We start from the raw sequence: 25,595 nt of genomic DNA, 5'->3' as shown, positions 1-25,595 counted from the left end.
ATGTTTGCCATTGCATGTTGAAAAGTGTCTCTGCGCCATATGTTAATATTGTTTGGACGTTTTGTTTGTAGAAGAGTATGAGTGGTACGAGTGTGAATTTTCTGTATCTTGTTTGGATTGCTTGTCCTTGGCTCGGCATTCTCTTTGTTTTTTGTCTTTTTACTTCAACCACTTACTTTCATCTATGATGCGGTTTACTAAGACTGTCGGGACCGATTTACTCAACTTGCAAATGTGTTTCTTCACCCATTTTCCAGTTGAATTTTCTTTTGATTTTGTGTTTTCTTTTAGCCAAAGAGGCAAGTTCCAATGTGCAAGTCTTCTTGCTGTTTACTTTTAGGTCGTTGGCGTCACAGTATGACATAAAGTTGTTCAGTCTATGCTGTAATCTGATTTGGGTTTGGTCGATTATGACCAAATCATCCGCGTAGAGTATCCACGAGACATGTTGGTTCTGGATCTTGGGAGGAAAGTCCTGTACTCAACTTTGAGATTTTTGTAGGTCTGATGGGTAGAGATTAAATAAAGATGAAGTTAGGGGGCACCCTTCCTTCAAACCCTGATGTGTATTAATTTGTTGGGTGACATCTCCCTGTCGGGTCAGTCTAACCTCAACTGAAGTTCCTGACAAGAGGGCCATAATGGATTCAGGAGGTAGGTCCGAAATCCCCATTTTTGAAGATTCCAAAATAGTTTTTCTCTATTAACGCTATCAAATGCTTGTTCGAGATCGATGAACGCAACAAAGTAGGTTGACTTAGTTTTGATCGCTCAAAGTTTAAACAGATTCAGGAGAAAAAGGTACAAGGTGGTTCCCACTCCTTTCAAAAATCCTGTTTGTCTAGGATCCAATTGTCCGCTCACCACAGCCCACTGGTTTAGATCTTGTAGCAATATCGAGCCAAAATGTTTGCTCATGATGACAAGAAGGGCGATGGGTCGATCATTTCGGGGATATTCTCTGTCTCCCGTCTTGATTATGGGCATTTTTATGGCTCGTTTCACCGGCTGGGAATTTGTTTGATTTTCAGAATTTGTTTAAATAGGAGCAAGATGAATTCTGCCCAAAGTCCCTGTGTTTCTTTCAGCATGCTGTTAGTTAGATCATGTGGACCTGAAGCCCTTGATTAGCTGACTTTACCAATGCACATTTCTATGTGTTCTTTATTGCAGTCATTCTCCCATTAATTTGGTGTCACTAGTGATTCCATTTTTGTTGTTCCTGGCATTAGGGCGAATAAGGTGGTGAAATGTGTCACCCATGTGGACTCTGAGACTTTTGAGGACTACAAGGTCATTTGGGTGATACTGTCGCTGTTGATGAGTTTCCACAGATTCCTCGTGTTCTGGCTGCTGGTCGCTCTCAGCATTTGTTCAGTATCATTTTGGTATTAAGGGCTTTGGTGGAAATTTGACAATTTGGCATTTTTGCTTTTTTCAGAAGGATATTGCTCTCTGGCTGGGTATTGTGTTTGATCTTCATTAGGTATGTGCGCAAGATCTTTTTTGCTTTCACTACTTGCATGTCATATGTATGTTTTAGTGTGTATTTCACTTTTTCCTCGGCTTTCACAGTTTCTTGGAATTGGTGGAGTAGCCTTATGGGCTCTCATTTAATTCCTTTAAAGCATTGTCAAATGTGTTGGTCATTGTGATGATATCAGAGGAGTGTAGTCTCAGTCTATTTTGTCCATGTTAGACTCTTAGCAGTATATTAGGCTGATGTCTGGGTTTTGGCATTGAGATGTAACATGTAGCTTCAAGTAAATTGTTGTCGCTTGTTGTCATTTGTACAATTTTAAATTGGTCTATTATTTGTAGGCAATTGGTGGAGACAAATATGTAATCTAAAAATGTTGTTTTCTCACCCCTCAAACAAGTTCAATTGGCTGGAATATCTCCTCTGGTTTGAGCGTTTAGCATTTGTAGGTTACGCTCTGACATTTCTTCAGACCATTTGAGAGCCCTTGTCTGTAGATTGATTTTTAACAGTACCTTGTGTGCTTATGAGTCTGATATTTAAGTCCCCACACAGAAGTATATGTGGATCTTTGTAGGTTATCAGTACCTCATCCAGTTTGTCCATTATTGCTGTGATAAATGTTCTATATGTTCACTTGTCTGGGTTGAAGTATAGGTTGAATAGCACCATTACCATTTCTGCAAGTTGCCATTAGTCTGTCGTTCAATAACCACTGTTTGGATGAAGAGATTAGGATTCGTGGTCTCTCTCACAGATAGGCCCATGCCCCTCTTCACAAGCATAAGCAAGCCGTAATCAGGTCTTCTGGCTGGTCCTTTTTGAGCACTGTTTAAATAACAGTCATATCCGTCACAGACGGGAGTCATCCTGAACCACGATTCTTGGAAACATAAGATATCATATTTTCCTAAACCTAGGTCTTAGGCGTTAAAAAGGTGGATGAAACCGGGAGACCTCAAAGAACCAATTTTTAGAGCCCATTGGTTGGGCTTCTCATGGTTCTAATGATCATAAGTTTGTGATAGTACTTTGGATATCCACGTCCAGTGTTGGTCATTTGGTTCTGAGGGGATTAGCTCTACTTGTATCACTGCCATGAGAGCGGGGTTGTGTCATTGCTCAATCATATTTTCAAAGATGGCAGGTTTTGTATGTTTATTTTTAAGTCATGGCTTTTCGACTGCTTATTTTGACTTCTATTTCTTTGATGTCTATTTGTTCTTTGTGACTGACTTGTGTCTTTGTTAGTATTTGATGGAGCTTCTGGCACTGAGTTGTTGTGATCCGTGAATTCAAACCCTAGCGGTAAGAAACTGTTAGCCCTTTATAAGAGGGAGTCTTTTATTAATGCAGACTCCAGATGTAGGATCACCCAGTCCATCCTGTGTTCATTTTTTAATTGAACCACTCTGATAAACCTGATGTGATATATCTCCATTTTGGACAGTTGTGAATAAGTTTTGTTAGGCAGAATTATATGCAGTACCCTTTGGGAACACCACACACAATTAAGACTACAAGTGGCAGTACAAATTCACCTTTGGTACAAGCCTGTACTACACAGTAAAGTGATAGAGATGGCTGAGCAGCCAGACTTATCTTAATTGCAAGTGAGCAGTATCAATAGTTACACTAAGGACAGCAATTACTATGATTCAAACAAACACTGACACAAGGTTTCTGTGTAAACAAATATATTTTTATTTACACATCAGTTGTAAAACATTTCACTAAAGTAAAGCAGTTGGAAAATCACACTCTTAATACACTGCACCACTTCCAATAGATTCTAAACAAGATTAAAAGGGAGGGAAAGACAAAGTTAGACAAAAATTGAGCAGCACCAACAGGAAAGTAAGCAGGGCAACCTAGAGAACTACAGTGAGAGAATCATATCAAAAAGGCTTAGGGCCAAAGTCAATAGTACAAAAGTCTTTTGCTCAAGATCACACAGTTCAGGGTAGTTCGCGGTTAAGTCTTTGCCAAGAGTTCCGGACGGTGTTGGTCATCAGAAAAGTTAGTTTAAAGAGTAGAGATGGACAAGCCCTCAGATTGGTGAAAGGTTTCACACACTTTCACTGCGGCTGGTCGAAACGAACCACCGGATTTGAACAGTACCTTAAAATGGAGGAGCAGCTGTAGCTGAGGTCGACGTTCCTGGCAGGTGCTGCAGGCTCACAGTGCCTGAAGCGACTGTCAGACTGACACGAATTAGAAGGAATGGACGGTCCTGCACTCCCCATGGAAGAAACCAGCAGCAGAGCGGAGCAACGAATAAAAGGTGCGCTCCTTAAAACCCAAGCAGGGTCCGACCTTCTTGGCTATCCGGTTCACTGTAGCTCTGTAAAGCAAATTCGACCAGAGGAGGGAGACCTGGCTTGCAGTTTGAGTGAACTGTTTGGTCCCACCAGCTCAGGGGAGGAAGATTCCTGGTAGATCTTCTCAGTCGTTGGAGTCTGATGATTCGGACATGCAGCAGGGCTTCACCGGGCAGTTCATTCATGGTAGGGGTCCTCTTCTGTTAGCTCCACTTTGGTTCTCTCATTCCAGTGGCGAGTCTGCCTTTCCAGCCCCAGAGACGTGCTTTTTATGCAGTTTTTCCCCATTCACCCAGCCTGGCTGTCAATCACACAGCAGGGTGGCGGCTGTCCTGGTGGGACAGTCACCTAGCCAATCAAACAGGAGTGCGAATTGGGTTACCAAGGGAACCCAATGCAGGGGTCCTAAAACCCCTCCCTCACATCCTGCTTACCCAGACTTTCAGGCTCCTAAGGAGGGCTTCTCTGCAGAAGCCCGTGAAAGGACGGTGAACAAAGGAACCAAACCTGGTTTACAGGGGCGTTGCTAGGGGGGGGCTAAGGGGGCTATAGCCCCTGATCTTTTGGTTGTAGCCCCGGATAGAATCTCAGGAGCTACAGCCAAAAGACTAGCTAGCCCCCAGTCCCAACAGTTCCGACATCAGTTTAGCCCCGGGTCTTTTCCAGACCTAGCAACTCCCCTGCTGGTTTGGCATGCAGAGTAAAACACGAGAAAGACATTTTCAAAAAGAAATGGCGAATAAACCCAGCCAGAACCAAATACAAGTAAATGGGGGTCCAGCAGATTTAAGTTCGAGGCTACCAAGTTAGCCTAAAACAGTACCAAGGATATTTAAATAGACAGCGGTAGGAAAAATAGGGTAGATACCACTGCCACCAGCCAAATCTTAATGAAAAGGGAGCGAAACAATGCCCCAAGAGAAACAGACAAAAAGGGATAAGTATTAACCCTTTCAAGTATTTTATGTAAGATAGTTTGTACTGTGTCTGTGGGTTTAAAGAGACTAATAAAGTCAATGGCAACTTACATGTTCTGAGAGACAGTAGTCAGTCCCCGAAAATGGAGTCTGAGTTGGAAAGTCTAAAAGACAATCCTGCATCACTGCACTGAAGGTGCTGTGTAATATACAGTAAAAGATGATGCTGGTGGAGTAGGTGAGGCTCCACAGTCTATGAACACAAGAAAATGCTAAACACACACAGCAAAACACATGTAAGAGTGGGAAAAAAAGCTCACACTCTTACCAGGTGAAAAAATAAATCCTAGAAATCCAGCAAATCTGCTGAGGGACTTAGTAGGTAAGGGAAATTAGCCATTCTGGAGAATTCTCCCTAACAGTTTTATGATGTTTCTTTGATTTAATATTAGATTGTTTTTGCCACGTAAAATTCTCTTGACAGCTATTAAGGTATTGCTCATGTTGTCTGGGTTAACTCTGTGTCCATTACTGGACTGAATCTGTTGGTCAAGTCTGGGTCTTCTTTTGATATCTTTGACTGTCTCTTTAGTTTGTCTTCTGCAGCCACTCGCTTCTGTTCAAGGGTTAAGAATTCACTGTATCCCCCTTCATTGCTTGCTGTTTTCCTCATTTAATCACATGCTTTTTCTATGGGAGATGAGAACGCTTTGGTTCATGTTGTTGGAATGATGTTGTTGCATGATTCATTTGTTTCCTCGATGATGCCTTGTTCCGTTTCCTTATCAGAGTAATAACTGTTATGTTATGTTTGTGGAGTCATCCAAGAGGGTCTGGGACCCGTAATGAGAATTGAGAATAGGGTCTGGGACCCATAATCAGAATTGAGAAAGACAGTGCCGGAGGCATGACCAAGTGAAATATAATGCGAGAAGCATGAACTGTGTAGACAGCCTTAATAACAGAGTGGTCCCGCACCACAGGGCCTACCAAGATACTGTGCATTTGCGAGTCTCTGTTACTGTACTATGAAGTAAAGAAGTGCCAGGAGCATGATTGTATGAAAGCCTGACTGACAGAGTGGTCCTGCACAGGGCTGGGGAATACTGTGCATTTGCAAAGGTCTCTGTCAAGTAAACTATTGAAGGATTGTAGAATTGTTGGGGAAGGGAACCCCATTGGGATTTTTTTGTTTTTGTTGATGGGAAGCCTGAAAAAACTGTGTTTTGAGAAAGAGATATCAAACCAGGAGAGGGAAGCCTCAATGAACTGTATGGTGTTAAATTGTTTCCAAGTCAGGCGGGGGAAGCCTGAAATAACTGTGCCTCATTGAACTGTGTGAACTAGCCACCCATAGCTCCTAACAGACTCTTATTACTGAAGCTTGTGGAAGGGAGTGTCATTCAACTCCATTGGCATCCTGACTTTCTTTTGTTACACTCTTTTCTTTTGCCTTATGTCCCACCACTTAGTTGTTGTAAAAGCGTGTGGGCAAGCATAGGTTTCTGACATAGACATTTCTTTTTTTTTTTTTTACTGGACTGACATGGACTTCTTTATTTTTATGTAATGCTTGAAACTAATCCCATTATAGACTTGGGGAAGTTAGGAGTCTCCAACTCCCCATTGAAAGCTTAATAAAGGTGTTGAAACTTGTATCTTTTGCGTCAGTGTCTAATTTATGATACCATGCCTGCCTCACAATCTCATCCTAGTCCTTCATACCTTGATATTAATCTTAGCCTCTTGACCTAGACCCTCATCCCAGTCCCTTTTGTAAACCTCTTGTCATAGTGACTCTTCCTAGTCCCTCATCCTAGTACTAATCCTCTTTTTTCCTTGTACTTCTACCTGATCCTAATCCAAGTCTTTCATCCTTGTCTATCCTCCTTAACACACATACTAGTCCATCCTTCTTGTCTTCCACTCCTTGATCTTATACTATTACCTCATATCAATGCTAGTCTTCTCTCAAAATCCTAGTCCCTCATCAAAGTCCCAGTCATAACATCACTTCATATTCCTTTATTCTCTTTCTTGCCATTTCTTGTAGTTCTATGTGTTAGTCCTGTCTTTCTTCCTGGTTTCTCATCCTAGTTTTAGTTCCTTGTAGTAGTTCAATCCTCATGTCCTAATCCCTGATCCTACTCCATCATCCCAATCCTAATTATCATCTTTCATCCTTACCCTAATCTATCATATCATCCGAGTCCCTTAGTCTCTCATTCTAGTTTTAGGCTCTAGTGAGTTTCACCCATTTTAGATATTGTATTAGTCTCTTTGTGGCTTCTTAAGCTAGTTTATTGTGCTAGTCCTCATCTCGTGTTCTAGTACCACAGCCTAGTCCTTTTCTAGACCGAGTTCCCCATACTAGCTACGGTCTCCAAACCCAGATATAATAAAATTCTCTCATCCTAAATTCTCCTCCTAACAACTCATTGTTGTCTTATTCCTAGACTCAATTCAGATTAGCTAATTCTAGGCCTGATCCAAATATTTTGGATGTATCCTTCATCCTAGATCTAGTCCTGCTCCCTCATCTTAGTATTTAACATAGTTGATTTTCTTCCTTTTGACATAGGTCCTCATCACATCGTTGGCACTATCCTGAGGGTAATTGCGCTGGGATACTGCTAATGCAAATAGCGTTATCTGTACTTGGTCCAGCGCTATTAGCGCTGGATCACGAGTAGTGGTAAGGCTGTAAATTCCCATTCCCCATTGGGCCCATTGGATCCAATTGAGTTTTTCAGCGCTATAAGCGCTGGTGCAATTAGCACCGTACTAACAGCGCTGAAACCTGGTGGAAAGTAGAGATTTTTACCTCCAACAAAAAGTTAAAGGTAAAAATCCAACTTTCCGCCCAACTCGTGATTGGGCCAACCCTTAAATCTGGTGGTAATGGTGTTACCTCTGCATTTAAGGGCTACTGGCCAACTCGGGAAGAGGCCTTGGTGCCACATCACAGTAATCCCATTATCCCGCCAGTAATATTACTGGGATGCCGCCAACCCAACTAGTGTTTCCGCTACTTGGGTCAGCGTAATTGTGCCAGATCACGAGTTGTGGTAAAGCTGTAATTCTCCATTTCTTTAAGATTTTTTAGGACTCTATGGGGATTTTTGGCACTATTACCACCGGCGGCAACAGCACCAGTGGTCATAGAGCCAAAATGGCCGAAAGCTGACAGAAAGCTGGATATTTACCTACAGCAAAAAACTGGAGGTAAAACTCCAAACTTTTCTGCCCAACTCATGCTTGGGCCAACCCTTAAATTTGAGGGTAATAGTAGTACTGTCGCATTTAAGGGCTACCGCCTAACTCCTGATAAGGAGTCTTTTATCCCTCATTCAAATCCCTCACCCAAGCCCTTAGACCTTTGCTTTATCTCTCATCGTAGACCCCAGCCTACACAAATATCAATTGGCCTTCATCCCTTATCCTACTCACTCATTTTAGCCCTATTCATATACTCTCATAGATTTAGTTCTAGTATCTAATTTTTGTCTCCCACACTAGTCCTTTGTCTTAGTCACAGTCCCATCCTAGTCCTAAATCCATTGTTAATCCAATTTTAGCTTCTCATCCTAGTCGCTTGTCCCAGTTCATCCTCCTAGTTCTTTTCCTGGTCCTAGTCTCACAACCTAGTCCTAGCCTCTCGTTCAGGTCCTAGTCCCTTGATCTGCTTCTTTGTGTTCCTTTTGGGGTACAAGGGATTTATTTGAGAAAGAGAGAGAGAGAGAGAGAAAGAGAGAGAGAGAGAGAGAGAGAGAGAGAGAGAGAGAGGTGGCATTGGCATTGGGAGAAATTGAACTTTTCTGCAAAGGCCCATGAGTAAGAGTGCAGGGGTGCAAGTGTTTTTTTCTTGAAAGGCCTACTCCAGCCTTCCTCTGACTAACCGTCACCCCTCCAAGATCTCCTACCACTTTAAACTACACACACAAACCTCCAACAGATGTCCACCACAGGACAAGCTGTTAGCACATCAATACAAACCATGTTATGACTAAGCTCTCCTCTTTGCCCTGTCACACTCTCCCACATCAGCGGCTAACCAGACCCAAAGTGATGTAGTCCATCAGATCTTGGGATCTTCCTTATGGATAAAATACCCCCAAGCACTTTTAGAGTTGTTACGTTGGCTCCAGCCATAATGTGAATTGAAATAATGTAGAGGGAATGATCGGAACAGCAACTCTAAAAGGGCTTGAAACGTGGCGGCATGTAATTGAACGTATTACTTGTGGTGACACACATATACAAACAGAGGGTTATTACAGTAGACCAGCAGGCCATGAGTGGTATAAATTGTCTGGCGACATGTACTGTATAAACAAGAAGGCGGACGGCCGCACGCATGTTGAGAGGGAATAGAGTATGGCACCACGTAATTGCTTTTAAAGATTTTCCGGTAACATGAATGATGAAAGAGTATGACTAAAGCATGTTGGTAGACCGATATTGGTAAAAATAAGTGCGCTTTATACATAGCGCTAACGAGAAGGAAATGGAAACGGAGTTGGTGATTAGCAAACAAGATTTATCAATACAAAGATTTCCTCTGCAACCTAGTTGGTGCAATGAGAATGGGACTGAATATTACTAATACAAGAAAATGTAAAAACGAGAAAATTATAGGGGGCTAGGAGCTAGTAGTACTATATGTATGGTGTGCAGTGGACTGGAATGGTGAAAACATGTGGAATGTTTGACAATTAACAATATTTTACAGGTGGGATTATAACCCAGGAAGTTTTAAGAAATTGTGACTGTTGTTAAAGAAGAGTTAGTCAATTGACTTCTGCAATTGTATTCGCTCTCCACTCTTGCTTCTCCACTCTTTTAACTGCTTACTCTCTGTTCTCTCCTCCTTTACCTTCTCCCTTTTCCTATCTCCTCCCCTTACTTTCTTCTATGCACTTACTCTATCAGAATTGTCCCTGGACCTAACAGGATAGCAACCTCGTCTGTTTCCTCCACCCTCCCATTACTGTTTTTTCCTCCCCACGACCCCTCCAGCACTATCTGAAATGTCGTCAGGCCTAGTATGATAGTCGCTTGTTTTGTTCCTCCCCTCCCTTTCTGCACCCCTCTCCCTCACCTTTTGTTTTTCTCTGGCTCTACCAGAAATTTCGCCAGGCCTAGTACGGTAGTCGCCTGTCTGTTTCCATTTCCTTCCCACTCTCCCCCTCCTTTCCTTATCTATGTTTTAGCTCTTGCACTATCTGAAATGTCGTCAGGCCGAGTACGATAGTTAATTTCACATCCTTACTGTTCATGGCCTGTAAGAATGTGGTTGTATTTTCCCTTGTTCCCTCCCTTGTCTTGAAGTGCTTTGAAACACATTGTGTATAGGCGCTATATAAATAAACGATCATATCATATCATATCATAATCCCTCACAAGGTATTTCCTATCCCTGGGTAGCCTGTATGTGACTCCTATCAAGGGTGAGGGATAGTAAGAAGATTTACCCTAGCTCTCCCACTACTTTCACTGCGCTAAAAACTTGCACACTCACTGGTAGTCGATTTTTGCTTTATTTGTATCGCTACCAGTAAGTGTGTCTTAATTTGCTTAAAAATCCCACCAGGGAATTGGTTATCTTGTCCAAATTATTTCACAATAGCATAACATTCAACGTAGACCATGTGTACTTCTAATAATTCATTGATGAGTGTGCTATTTCTTTGTTTTCGCCGAGCTCACAATCAGTATTTATGTGGTTCCCAAAGTCTATTGTCAAAGTGTTGCATCCCAGTCTCCTTTCCTAATATACGTCTCTCATCCTGGACCCTGATTAAAATTCTGTTTCCAGTTAAAATCCTCATTCCTTATGATAGCCCTTCTCCTAGTACGTATCCTTGTCCTGCATACTAGTCCCTCATCGTAGGTTCTCATCCCAGGCTTTGTTTCCTGGTTTCTCATCCTAGTCATAGTCTTGCATCCTAGTTTCCCATCCTGGTCTTTGTCTCGTATCCCTAGTGCTAGTTTCAGTCTCTTGTCCCTTTTCATAGTTTTAGTTCTAGTCAATCATTCTAATTCTACTTCAAGTTTCAGTCCCTATTGTAGTCAGTGGCCCCCATTAGGACCCTGGCGTTAAGGGGTTAACGGTGCCAAAAAAGGCTGCAGCGCCGTTAACCCCTTAACGCCTTACTACGAGGTCTCTTTGCAGCTCCCGACCCTAACGGCTGGTCTGGACCAGCCGTTAAAGTAGGGACCCGCAAAGGGACCTTGATGGAAATTACGATACCACAATTTACGGTACCATAATTGCCGCCTTCCCCATTCCCATTGAGCCCTATGGGGCAAAAATGGGAATGGGGAAGGGCCATGGAGAAAGGGGGGATTACCGCCCCGCCAACCTTGGAATGGGGTGGTAATTCCCCCTTTCTCCATGGCGGACTCCGGCATGGACCATGGTGCTAGTAGCACCATGGTTTAGCGCCGGAGTCCTAATGAGGGCCAGTATCTCCATCACATTCACAGTCTCTCCTTTCCTCTCAGGTTATTTATTTATAATATATTTACAGACAAAATCAGCTTTGTATATAGACATTACAAACAATTCATCACACAATACAATCAATATTTTAAATCACACATAAAAACCAATAAATAACACCAAGATGAGTTCATAGTGGAATAAACAGCATTCCATCAATATAAAATCCACTGCAATAAGTCACTAAAAAATTCCATTTATACATTAGACAATTTTAATGGATGATGCATACAATTGACATTATTTGTTCCATTAAAACCTGCCATAAAAGAGTAGGATCATTGCAAATCATCGGGCCTCATTACGGGTCTGGTGGTAACCGTGCCGGGAAAACCAGCAGGTTGCCGCCGGACCCGTAATTAATTACCGGTGCGTGACTTCCTGGTAAAACCAGGGTATTCCGACCCCGGCGGCCGGGAAATCAGGTGCCAGTAATTTTGTAAGTCCCCATTCCCATGGAGTCCTATAGGACTCCATGGGAATGGGGACCACGGAAGCACCGGCACCGTTAACAACGGTGCCGGTGCTTCAGTGAAACTCTGCGGGCCGGTGCCGTCCCTCCCGTCAGGTCTGACCCTGTCAGGCGGGGCAGCACCCGCCCACAGAGTCGTAGTGTGCCCATCTGGAAACAATGGTGTTTCCGATCCGGCACACACAAAATTAGGCCCATCCTAATATTGTAAGATTTCATAAATTTGTATTTAATGTTTTCCAGGCTAGTACATATAAACATTATGTGTTTTGTGGTTTCAATGCAGCCTCACCACATAGCCTACAGAGCCGTTCTTGCCTTGGAATACCCAGTGTTGCGCCCTCAATCTCCAAAATGCCTTGGAAATGCCTTGACATGTTGGAAGTTGTCTCCTTTGAAGCCTGTAGTGAATAAAGGGGCGACTGTTCATATTTGATGATAGTTGCATGATGTCAACATCATAGCTGAACTCTGTTAGCCAATGCTTAACAGCTCTCTTCAGAGATAGATTTGTGGACTCAGTGGGAGATAGTACCTGACCAGAAAGCCATTTCCTATATATTCCCAAATGTTTCCCAAGGCTACCAAACTGCTCATGTTCAAACATTCCATAGAAAGCCTGGAAAACTTTGACCATTATTTTGCTGTTGTCTAATTTCATTAACTTCTCATAGCACTTGGCCGATTTATAGTTTACCACTGTTGGAATACTCATCAGATCGAATTCTAAGCAAATATATTCTAAAGATAGTGGTTTAGGCATTCTTAACTGAGAATGTAGAATTTTACCCTCTAATTTTATCATTTCATTCTTGTAGTTGTGTCCCCACACTTATGCACCATAAAGCATACAGGCTACAATTTTGGCTCTGTATAATAGCAAAAACTGTCTTAATAGAGTATCCTCAAAGTTTATCAATAAATTGACTCAATACTCTGGTGTGTCTGCCCATATGCCTTCATCTACATTGTATTGTTGTCCTGCTCCATCTGTCCTACTTTTTCTCTTTTTCAGTCTCCCTTTCACCCTAGCTTTATCTTTCTGTCTTTCTCTTTCTCTCTTTCTAAATGGTGAGTCAGGGAGGTCATTTGGTGGTCGCAGCCAAGACCCCTCTGTTTTCCCTTGCTTCCCCTGCAGTCTCTCTTGTTACCCCTTTAAACATACACAATACAAATGTTTTTTTCTTTTTTAACACTGAATCTCGTGAAGTAGTAGGGCCCCCACAGCCCATGTGGTGCGGGGGACCCACCACACCAGCCTTAGGGGTGCCCCAGTGCAGTCTTTACCTATCAGGGTGAAGGCCGGGCTGGGCTGGCAGCACAAGAAGGAAGTGCTCAGTAGGGGTTGTAGCTGACCGTGACATGTGACACGTGTCACATGCGACCTTCAGCTCCAACCCCTTCTCCTGTGGCTTTCTTGGGACTCATATACAGTAACCAGGAAGCTCTCCCAGCTTCCTGGTTCCCTGTTTGTGAGCAGCACGGATGAGCTGATGGTGGCCTTGAGTGATGGACCAAAGCTGGAGAAACAGTTAAGAAGGCTTTTAAAAACATTTGTGATGTGTATTTTGCATGTGTGAAGTGTGTGCCAGATGTTTGTATGTGCTATGGGTCAGCTAGCGGTGAGAGAATGACATTAAATTTGATAGTATATGTGTTTGAATATTCTGGAGGGGTACGTGTCTGTGTGGAGAATGCAGTGTGAGTGGATGCGAGAGATGGTGTATGGATCAGAGAGTGGTGGTGAATGAGGAGTAATTCAATAGTGTGTGTTTGAATGTTCTGGAATGGTAGGTGTGTTCCTGTGTGGAGAATACAGTGCAAGTGGACTTGAGAGGTTTATGGGTGAGTGAATGGTTGGTGAATGAGAAAGAATGTGATTGTGTGTGTGAATGTTCTGGGTGGGTGCCAGTGTAAGTGCATGTGAGAGAAGGTATATGGGTGAGTGATTGGTGGGTGAATGAGAAAGAATGTGATTGTGTGTGTGAATGTTCAGGGTGGGTGTGTGCATGCATTTGTGGTAAATGCAGTATGAATGAATGTGACAGGAGATGTGTGGATGGGTGAAAGGGGATGCCTGCATGTGTGTGTGTGTGTGTGTCTGTGTGTGTGTGTGTGTGTGTGTGTGTGTGTGTGTGTGTGTGTTTGTGTTTGTGTGTGTGAGGCCCTGACTTTGCATGTTTTACTGGTATTTTCAGGCAAAGCCAAGTTCATGTGTGTCATCGCCTGGCTAGACTGGCATTTTGGTACAGCAAGTCTAGCCATTGCTTACTGTGGCATGGTATTTATTGATGAGCATCTTTGATAAAGCAAGCATTATAAGTAGTAATACCTCACTAGACTGACGTTTTGGTATAGCTGGCTGTATATTTCTTACTGTAGCATGACTTGTTTTTAACTGATGTAAGGGAGGTATGGTATCACAAGTATGGCACTGCCACAAGAGGTAAAAGTGTCAAAACTTTTATTCAATTTTCAGGGTTTGTTGCCCTATATCTACAATAAGAGTAGTCTATACCATTAAATGATAAAGAAAATTCAGGCCCATACTAACAAAACCTAATGCCTGCCCTATCTCTTATACAAAAAGTGTTGAAAGGGGAATATGTATGCAAAGGAAAATCAGTGTTATAACATAAAAGATCAAGATGGCTGAGTCAGCTCTCCTCTTGTGGATTCTGATTAGGAGGGCTGTGCATGTCGCTTCAGTTGGTGCTCATGTTTTCAGCAAGATAACCCCTTCTTGGAAACCTTTGACACTTTCAGAGGAAGGGCTGATAGCTTGTGACTAAGACCCTTGGTATTCCAAGAAGAAGAGCCAAGCAGGGGTGGGACAAATGTCTGTAGGAGAAGATATGCGTTAGTTATGCAACCACACGAGAAATTTCCCTGAACTATGCCGCCTGAAATCAAGGCAGGTGTGGCATGTGTGATAACTGTTTTGCTACAGGAATGAGTTTGCAAGAAATCCTTTTCACAAACAAAGACACGTGAGACAGGGTGTGCAACCAGCTGCCAATGACTATGCAGATTTTTGTCTTGACTACGTGCCAGCTATTGAATACAATGTTAAACAAAATGTATATAAGCTGTATGAACTTTGAATGCTTACCTCACTCCTGCGTAGTCTTTTGAGTGTGCAGGGAGTCATTCCCTTTCGCGAAAGACTAAATTGAATAAATGGATGACTTGACTTATTTGGTCTGAGTCTTATTGGTGGGGTCCCTTGTACCACTTTGGGGTGAGCAAAAGGTGTATCCTCAATTTGGCCAACCACGAAGGGACATGATGGTGCGTAGCCCCTCTCTGGGTGAGGCCTTCCAGGGAAAGACTGGAGGAGTAACCCAACAAAGAAACCACACCATTGAATGCGAAAACACACATTACCCTTCCTCCGCCACTCCCACCGGGTGACATGACAGCAGGCTGCCGCTCTTCGGGTTCGATAGACTTCTGGTGGAGACCCCACACGAGGTAAGTGCGGCTAGGAGGAACAGTTGATAAGGCCGTTGGGAGAAGAGTATCAGTTTTATGGTACGTACTATTGATGAGGTCTGTTTTGTAGACTGAAAGGAAGGATGGATGTTTAATGTAAAGGACCGGTCTGGATGTAAACGGTACAAGTGAAATAAACGTTATGGGGATTTTGTTGTCAAGTTTGTTAAGGATTTCAATCCGGTGATACACGCCTTGTATTTTGTATTTGTATTTTGTTTATTTATATAGTGCACCTGGCCCAAAGGCATCTTGGTGCATGCCATAAAATGCATGTTACTGAAAGGTAGTCTACATAGATGGCATAAATGAAAGTACATTGCAGTGAGGTAGGTTTACAGGCATTTGAAGGTGAAAGTACAGAAGTTATGTACAGGCATGATAGGTATTGTACAGATACAGTGATATGTGAGTAGGCTAACGTAACAATGACGTTTATCAGTTACAAACAAGTGGATCCAAAGTAAAGTCCCGATGCGGGTAAAACATAAGAAGCCACAGGTTACAGTGACAGGATGTCTCAAATGTGTACCTTGTCTCAAATGTGTGAAACCTTGGTCTCAGCCAAGTATGTAGCGCACAACTGAGATGCCTTTCTCTTTATTTTATGCAGATTCAATTTGAGATGGTACACAACTCGTATCACACGGCCTTTTTCAAATACCCTGGGTCACAATGGACCATGAACCAGGCCGCTTGTTGAAAATACAATATTTATTTATTTTAAAAATTGAAAGAAATCATGCAGTTTTTATATGGGGCAGAAATCACCAATGGGGTGATAATTACAATGAAAATGGAAGTAATGCACTTAATTGGCCTTCTCCTCGAACATATACAAAGAACAAGTGAATAGGAGCACTTTTTTAATTAGGATAGATAGCACCCAAGTTAAGGTTTCCCCTGCAATGTTCCCTCAACCCACAAGCAATCGAATTCTGAGTGGATGGAAAGAAGCAGCAGGTAGTCAGGAATAAGAGGCACTAAACGGAGTCATGATCCCTTTCAAGGGCCTAAAATGACACTCAAAGTTTACAAATATTTACTTAATATGTGGTCAAATTATGATATACATATGTTTTATCACAATAGCATGTATGTTGTATCACTGGCAACCATAAGGCAATGGATCAGCCAAAGGTAAACAATTCGAAAACTGGTGGAAAGTTTAGAGCATGCTGCAGCCAAATGACACTTTGGAAAACATGCAATTTACCTAATTCCCATTTAGAATAACACAAACGCATTTGAGAAAAAACGGGTGAAAAAAAATACTTGAATTCTCAATGCGGTTTTTGGGCTGCAGGATAGATGTATCACAGGGACAATATAGAGGTGAAAATAGGTCTCTAGCTGATGAATTGAGAGAGATTTGGAAGGTAGAGTGAGGTTCGCTAAGGTACCGCAGTCTGCCCTCTCTTCTCTTTTTTGATGGAATTTTAGTGGGATTTTCTTAATCTAGGCCTTTGCTGGAGTAGAGTCAGCTATGCTTTGGCCTGGCAGAGAAATCTGGTCAGCTTTTTTGTAGCTGTAGTCATCTTATTTTACACCACATTCTGTACAAGGCAAAAGTCTTCATGAGATTGACATGGGCACAGAGGGCTGTGATTTTCTTTTCAAGCAGTGATTTTTGACATTTTGTAGAAAAATGTAAGCATTTCCCGTCTAGCTGAAGGAAACACTTTGTTGTTCTTCTCAGGTTTGGCTGTCATAGCCTGTGTTTCAGGAATGAGGCTCTATTCTGATGGAGCACAGTGTGAATATGGCTGGGCATGACCGGCTCTTTTTGATAAAGGTGGTGTGATGAAGGACAGGGACAAATGGCATCAGAGCAGAATTATTTTGACAGTGAAATATTTCCTTTTTCACTCTGAATTTTAGGCTTGCAGTGGAGCGGCACTGCTTGTTTTCGCTCCCCTTCTTTTGTGCATGTGAGAACACTCTGGCAGGCTTTTTCAGTGGGCCCCCTTGTTCCATCCTGCCCAATGTGTGCTTGACCGGGTGGTGCAGTCGTCTTTTTGTCATTGCAAAAAGCAGTTTTTGGGTGAGGCAGTAGTGCTCACGGGAGCCGGAGCGGCCATTTTGCTGGTTCTGCTGGTGTGCACCTTGGTGATGTGGGGAGGTGCTGCTTAGTGGGTAAATGCTACCAACAGTGACTTCCTTGGTGCAGTACGTAGATGACATATTAATGAGTGCCAATACGGAGGAAGGTTTTGTCTCTGGCAGGGCTGTGGCGGACAACATGAGATGCCTGCTATTGACAATTGAGAAAGGGCACAGTCTACCTATTGCCAGTGCGGTCATTTCCCTAGATGCTGAAAAGGCATTTGATCGTGTTGAATGGAACTTTATGTTTGCATGCTTGGGGAGAATGAACTTTGGGCACAATTTCCAGCGTTGGGTTGAACTGTTGTACTACAATCCTTCTGCTAGTGTGCTGACAAATGGACTTATCTCCGATCCATTTGAACTTCATTGTGGTATAAGGCAGGGTTGCCCTCTTTCACCTCTCCTATTTATTTTGTCTATGGAACCACTTGCTGTGAGCCTGCGGGAGGACGTTCATCTTCTACCCGCCATTGGAAATGGTCGGAATAACTTGCTATGGTTGTATGCTGATGATTTGCTGATTGCCCTTCAAGACCCAGCTGTTGGTGTTTCTTATTTGATATGAGATATTCAATCCTTTTCCTTGGTATCAGGATATAAGATTAATTGGAGTAAATCCGAGATCCTGCCTATCAATGGGTTGTGTCACCGACGCACATGTGCTCAATTTCAATTCCGGTGGTGTGCTGTGAAGTTGAGGTATCTTGGGATATGGATTGGAGCGGATGTAGGGAAGTTACCAGCCATTAATTTTGCTTGGATCCTTCTGAATCTTAAATCAGATTTGATGAGGCGGAGTGTTTTGAAGTTGTCAACCTGGGGCAGAATCAACTGTTTGAAAATGAACCTGGCACCTCGGATAAATTATTTGTTAAGCATGCTCCCCATTAAGATACCTGGAAACATCTTTAGAGAGATCAATAGGATTATGCAGAACTTTATTTGGAATGGGAAACCTCCGAGGCTCGCAATTTGGAAGCTTCAACTCCCATTGAAATTGGGTGGAATGAACTTGCCTAATTTCTCAGACTACCATTTGTCGTTTTCCACTCGTCATTTGTGCAGAGTTATTGACTCTGGAGATGTACAGTCTGAACATTCTGACCTCTTATCCTGGGAATGCAGTGCTGTTTCCCAATTGGACCCGAAAGCGTTGCTGACTACTCAGAAGAACAAATCAAAAAAAGTCAGCTCTCTTACTTCATTCTTGCGAGACTGCTGGTGTGAGCTCTCGAATCGTGTGAGTGCTGACCCATATTTACACCCAGATGCCTCCATATGGAATAATCCAGCCTTGAAATATCAGGGTAAACCTCTGTTTTGGGTGGAATGGTTTGTGGCTGGCATCAAATATATTGGAAATTTGTTTGAGGGGGACAACTGGTTGACGTACGCTCAGCTTGGCCAGATGTATGACATGTCAGAATGCTCGTTTGCTGAATATAGGAAACTGAAGATTATTATTTCAGCTTGTGTTGAGATGCCACAATTGACTGGTCAGAGTCCCGCTTGGACAGCTCTATCTGTATGCTTGAGTGCCTCACACCCTGCTTCTACCATGTATGGAATTATAAAAGCTTCTCGGAAGGGTGATCCGAGATTGCCTGCAATTTGGGCGGAGGAATTGGGGGAAGATGTTAACTTCAGATGTTGGCGGAGGTGCTGTGAAAACACTTGTTTGGTAAGTTTGGATTGGTCCCTCAGAGCTTCTCAAACTAAGTTGTTGTTCAGGGCCTATTGGACGCCGGAGAAACTATTCAGGAGACGACTTTTAGACAACAATCTTTGCTGGAAGTGTAAATGTTCGAGAGGATCTCTGAGTCATTTGATTTGGTCCTGTCCCAAGACGATGAAATTCTAGGATAAGGTTCGGGAGAGGTTGAGTCTGGTCTTGGATGTCACAATCCCCATGAATGCTTCATTACTGATTTTGGGTGATGACTCTTCTCTGGAGGAAATTGACTTTGGTAAGAGAGTTTGGTTGCTTCGTGCATGCATGGTTGCTAAAAAATTCATATTGAGGTCATGGAAATCAAGTACTTCATTTAACATTGATGACTGGGTGGAGGAGCTACTTACTGTTTCAACGTATGAAAAAGCCATTTACAAACTCACTGGTGACATTGAAACATTTTGGGACATTTGGAGCTGCTTTCTTGATGCATATGGATAAACCTGATCTTTGATCTGGGGTATTATGTACTTACCCTTGAACACTCATAATCTGTATAATACCTATAGTTTGTGTGATGGTTTTTGTAATGCCCTTTTGTCTGAGATATAGTATTTTGCATTGAAATGTTTGGTTTATGTCTTCTACTCCTACGCTCTTATTCTCTTTCTTCCTTTTCTTTTTCTGTTTCTTCTTTTCCTTTCTTCCTTCTTGTTCTATTTTTGATGTTTATATGATGTTTGGATTGATTATGGCGAATTGATTACTTTGCTTTCACTTGGTTGATATGTGTGAATTTCATGGACTGCTGTTCATTTATTTATGTTTGCTTACTATGAAAATAAAAATGTAAATTCCAAAAGAGGAAAAAAAAAAAAAAAGGAAAGCGACTGTTATGGTACTGTTTCACCGGGCAAAACATAATCACAAAGTGTCTTTAGCAAAAATGCAATATGTACAGTGACGAGTTGACTATTTGGGCTATGGTTTGTCAAAGGAAGGGCGGTCATTGTCAACAGACCACGCAGCATTGATTCAGGCTATGCCGATTCCCAGAACATATAAAGAATTGAGAAAGGTGTGAGGAATTTTGTCATATTGTAGGCACTGGATACCAGAGTTCTCAATAATAGCTAAGCCCCTGTTAAAAACATTGAAGGATGAGAAACACCATGGGCCTCATTACGACCCTGGCGGAAAGGGGTTTACGCCGGCGTAAAGCATGGCGTACCTTTCCGCCAGACTACGAGATCCCGTAGCGCCATGGTGATTTTTACGCCTGCTTTTTGCAGGCGGAAAAATCCATGGCGCTACGGGACTTGTTGTTAATTACACCACCGTAATTTACGGTGGCCTAATTAACGCCTTCCCCACTCCCATTATACCCTATGGGGCAAAAATGGGAATGGGGAAGGGTAAATGGGGATTGGGGACTTACCGCCCCACCAAGGTCGGAATGGGGCGGTAAGTCCGCCAACCACCATGGCGGAGTTGGCAGCTTAGCGCCATGGACCATGGTGCAAATTGCACCATGGTCCTCCGCCAGGGTCGTAATGAGGGCCCATGTAATTTGCGGCACCGTACTTAGCGCCTTCCCCATTCCCAATGAGCCCTATGGGGCAAAAATGGGAATGGGGAAGGGCCATGGCAGCATGGGGAATTACCACCCCGCCAACCTCGGAATGGGGCGGTAATTCCCCATTCCGCCATGGCGGAGTTGGTAAGTTACCGGCATGGACCATGGTGCTATTAGCACCATGGTCCAACGCCTGGGTCATAATGAGGGCCAGAGTAGGTACTATTGTGGTGTCCCAATGTTACATGTACATACCCGACACAACGGATGGGGTGTTATCTGGTATGTCAAAGCTGCATAAGATTGCCAAAACCATTCATTACTGGGTCAGGTGAAAGCTGGTGGGTGGCATTGTTGAAGTATTGGGGATGGAAATTGTTGACCCAGATGTTGGTAGTGGCTGGGATCATATTATTATTGTGCTTTTGTGTGCAGTGTTTTCTGATTTTTGTAGGGTGTTGCATGGATGGCTGTGGTAGAGCAGTGAATAAACAGTATAAGTGGCTAATGGGTCTGAAAGAAACGGAAGACTTAAATAAGATTGATATATATTGATATTGCTCAAACATGAGCAAAAGGGCGCTTTGTGGATTCAAATTAGGAGGGCTGGGCATGTCACTTCAGTTGGTGCTCATGTTTTCAGCAAGATAAACCCTTCTCGGAAAACTTTGACACTTTCGGAGGAACGGCTGATACCTTGTGAGTACGACGCTTGGTATTCCAAGAAGAAGAGCCGAGCAGGGCTGGGACGTATGTCTGTAGCAGAAGATATGCATTAGTTATGCAACCACACAAGCAATTTCCCTGAACTAGGCCGCCTGAAGTTAAGACAGGAGTGGTGTGTGTGTGATAACTGTTAAGCTACAGGAATGAGTTTGCAAGAAGACACAGGAGAGAGGGTGTGCAACCAGCTGCCAATGACTATGCAGATATTTGTCTTGACTATGTGCCAGCTATTGAATGCAATGTTAAAGAAAATGTATATAAGCTGTATGAACTTTGAATGCTTAGCTCATTCCTGCGCAGTCTTTTGAGTGTGCATGCAGTCATGCCCTTTCGCAAAAGCCTAAACTGAATAAATGGATGAATTGACATATTTGGTCTGAGTCTTATTGGTGCAGTCCCTTGTACCAGATTGGGGTCAGCAAAAGGTGTATCCTCACTCCCCACATTGGACACTTCAGAGTAAGGCGGCCCCCTTAAACATGATTACACACTTTGGCACAGGTTCTCAAATAGAGGCAGTTCAAAACGTGGGTCGAGGCCCACTTGGCTTTCCACGTTAAAGACACTTATTCCAGTTCACAAAAAGTTATTTCACAGTTCAACAAAAAGTTCACATAGGTCTCCCTCTGTTGGGCTCGATCATCTCAATCAACAAGTACCTGATTCAAAACATTTGTTAGGGGTTCTCTTCCCCTATATTATCACACTTCCAGTCTCCCTCAGTCGGGCTCAGACCTTTCACTGATATTGAAGCCTTTCAAATGTGTGAGTGTTATTTGCCCCTGTGTCTCTTGGTCTTGGTAGTTCAGTACCATAAGCACAAATGTTCATAGAAATCTTTCTCTTAAAGTAATCACCTTTTAACTTCCCCTTTTTGCAGGGGTTAATCTCGACCATTGCCCATTTAGGAGTTTGTTCACTTTGCTGCTTTATAACAAGATATCACATATTTCTCAGAGACTTTCGAGTGGGCTATTTTCTGTTCACAGTTATCGGTAATTTAAAGTTTACCACAGGTCTGCCTTCCTTCACGTCTCATCAGCACGTGTGCAGCCTTCAATTGTGAGATATACTGTTGCTACTTCAATCTTTCCTTAACACACGCCAGCCTTTCATGTTGTTCGCTAACTCACTGGCTGTGTGCATTCCTTTCTTGTTTTTGCAGATTTAATTCACGAGTCAAGGTTAATACCACAGGCTTGTTCTTGCCTCCCCAACTCTGTCGTTCACCTGGGAAGGTTGCTTCTGTCCTTGAAACACAATGCAGTCTTCTTGTCTGGGATTTGGCTTTCTCTGCATATCTTTTGCGGCTCTATAGGGGCAACAACCGCCTGGGTTTCCCTCGACTTTTCTCTCGTCCCTCGATTGGTCATTCTGCTCCAGTGGGTTTACCTTCAGCCGGAAGATCTGCTCCTTTTCATATTCCACCTTGCTCAGAGTGTGTCTCTATGTTCCGCCTTTTATCCATGTGGGGAGAGCTAATTGGTATCAGATGTATGTGATTAAAGTCAAGTGTCTGACTTTGACTGACCCGATTAGCGGGACATGTGCAATGAGTCGCCCTCTTCCTCTGCTCAGTGATTGTGCAGAAAGGGGGTGGGTTTGGGACATTGGAGAATCCTAAAAAATAGGTTGGGGCATGGGTACGGGAAAGGGGGGAATTCTGTGTCTCACCATCAGTTGCCTCACTCCCACTCCCCAAAGACCCCTCACCCAGATGATCCTCCTGCACTGGTCCACCTCCAGGGGATATATCCGAAGGCTATGGCCGTGCCCCGGCCACCTGAGAGAGAGATCCACAGGGACTAGTAGGTGAGACACGCTTTGGTTTCTCACACTGAGCATCTATGATGAAGAAAAGATGATAAGGGATCTTATGGCTCTAGACTGCCTTACATTGGAACCAGTTTGGACATGTTTTCCTATTATGACATTTCATTTTTAATGGGCAAACCAACAGGAGTATTTTCTTACAAAGGAGCACTGGCAATATTGGCAGAACCAGCTTTCTGCCTAGTGCCAGTAATGATACTATACACAACATTTCAAAGCAAACATAAATATGTTCTTATAATGTAATACTAGCATATGTGGTGGAGCCAGCATGGAAATGCATGGCCACAGCCAGCATGAAAATGTTTTTTTATATTGGCACATATTGACGGGACCGGCATGACAATGCATTGGGAAATGCGCTTGTGCACTTTTGATGATTTGCATCTATTGCACTTTTTTTCCTTGAGTTACTCTAAACAATACAAAACTGATTGCAAACTGTCTGGCCTTCTACACAAATTTTCACATAAAGTGTGCTGTGTAATACACCATTTTAACAATTATTATAAAAATGTTCTCATGGGAAGGGGAGAATCCCCCTGAACCCTCCACACCTGTTTTCGTTACTCCGGGCCACCTCACTATGTTCAGTCACAAATGCATATTTGTGGCAAATATTTACAACCTCCAATAAAACAACTTATCAGTCACCAGTGTTGGCTGGTATATTTTAGGACCAGACACTGTCCCCTTCTTTCTATGCTAGGTGAAACATTTAAGCTTTGATTAAAAAACATATTTACTTCTTTCTCTTGGAGTAGTTCATGCCCCTGCTGAAAGGGGCCCCTAGGGGACCCTGACGTCTATGGAAACAAGACGAGTCACCACACACGATAGAGACGCCAGACACGAGGTTGTATTCCCAAAGCTAGGGTTTTATTGCAAAGCAAAAGTCTCAGTTGGCCAACTCGGTCTCACGCCCCGCGACGTGCATCTCTAGACCTCGAGGGACGCAAGAGAGCGAATTACGTACATCAGTTACATATATACAAAATGCATATCAAACAATCAGCTATGACATGTTTAACACCCCCCTTTATTGGGTTTCTTTGAACTAGGTGTGATGATGGACATCTCCGACCACTATGACACCTTCAAACATCTATTCTAGTAACAATTTGCAATTTGTGAGTGTGAAGGCATCTTTCGGTTATTGAATAGAACACAGCGCTTCTGTTCTTGGAAGCGAACTACATACGGGGGGGGGAGTTGCATTCCGGACCTTGCTATTTATCAGGTGCTATTCGCGTCCTAGGAGCCGACATGCTCTAGCGGGCTAAGCAAAGGGGGGCCGTAAGAAAAGCATAATTCAAGGCTTTAGCGGTATTATTCTAACATATTCTACCATATAACGAGACTGGCTGGAAGCTGTGAATTGATTAAATGCCCTGCAGCTCTGCTTCAAGGCTACATTCGGGAGGGAGCCGGGCATTCTTCCTGGCGCTGCCTACGTTTGTGTTTCAGCAAACTCTTGTTATCCTCACGGCCCTGCGGCCTTGTCCTTTTCACATACAGACAACAATGTTTCACAGTCGAGCAGTGTAAGCGGAAAATATACTGTGAAGCAATAGGAACAGAAAGCAATGAGCAATGGTTTAGAAAACAAAATGGGGATTCTTGTTACATCAAAATGGCCGTTCCGTAAAACCTATATTTTGTCATATCGTGCATGAGACGGTTGGCCCACGGCCACCAAAATGCATTTGCGGTCTCAAAGTAGAGGTATCCGTATTTCTAGACTGACAAACCTTCCTTTGGCCGTATGCCAAACGTCTCATCTATTTATTGAAACCTCCTCTAGTGATGATGAATCTGAAGTACTTAAGTCTGAGTCTTGCATGTTATTGTGGACATCATTGTCTTCATCAATATCTATTGCCATCAACTCTTTTACTGCTCTCATCTCATTTGGGTCTGGGCTAGTTCGATCACGAGGTTGTTTTTTCTTTGTTATTATATGCATGCATCCTTCCGTACATCCCTCAGTTACCTCAGCGCAAACTATGGGTAAACAATGTATACAACAACAGCACGTTAGGAATATTCCGAACACCACTACTAATATTGAGATCAACTTTCATCCCCAAGATCGTAGTATTCCCCAAAACCAAGATCCTATTCCCCAGCTCCCTTCTTCAGTAGGGAGTTCAGAGCTTAGAACGTGCATTTTCTTTATTGCTTCAAAGATCGTGGGGGAATAGTCGTCGACATAAACGCAACATGCTGATCCCACTATTTTGCAAATTCCCCCACGATCAACCAGGATCACATCGAGAGCCATTCTATTTTGCAGCGTCATTAACCTGATTCCTCTTTCTTCCAACGTCATGTTAAATAATATATCTGTTGTTGTGTTTATTGTATTCTTTAGGATTCTGGACAGTTGCCTTATATTATAGGAGTTCACTATCTGTCCTAAGAATGGAATGAATGATTTCGCTACATCAGTTACTATTAAAACACCTTTGTCAGTCCTTTTGACTCTA

The sequence above is a fragment of the Ambystoma mexicanum genome, chromosome 2p (assembly GCF_040938575.1).
Source record: "Ambystoma mexicanum isolate Mex_15411 chromosome 2p, UKY_AmexF1_1, whole genome shotgun sequence".
Classification (NCBI taxonomy): domain Eukaryota; kingdom Metazoa; phylum Chordata; class Amphibia; order Caudata; family Ambystomatidae; genus Ambystoma; species Ambystoma mexicanum.
This window is presented reverse-complemented; position numbering follows the sequence as displayed.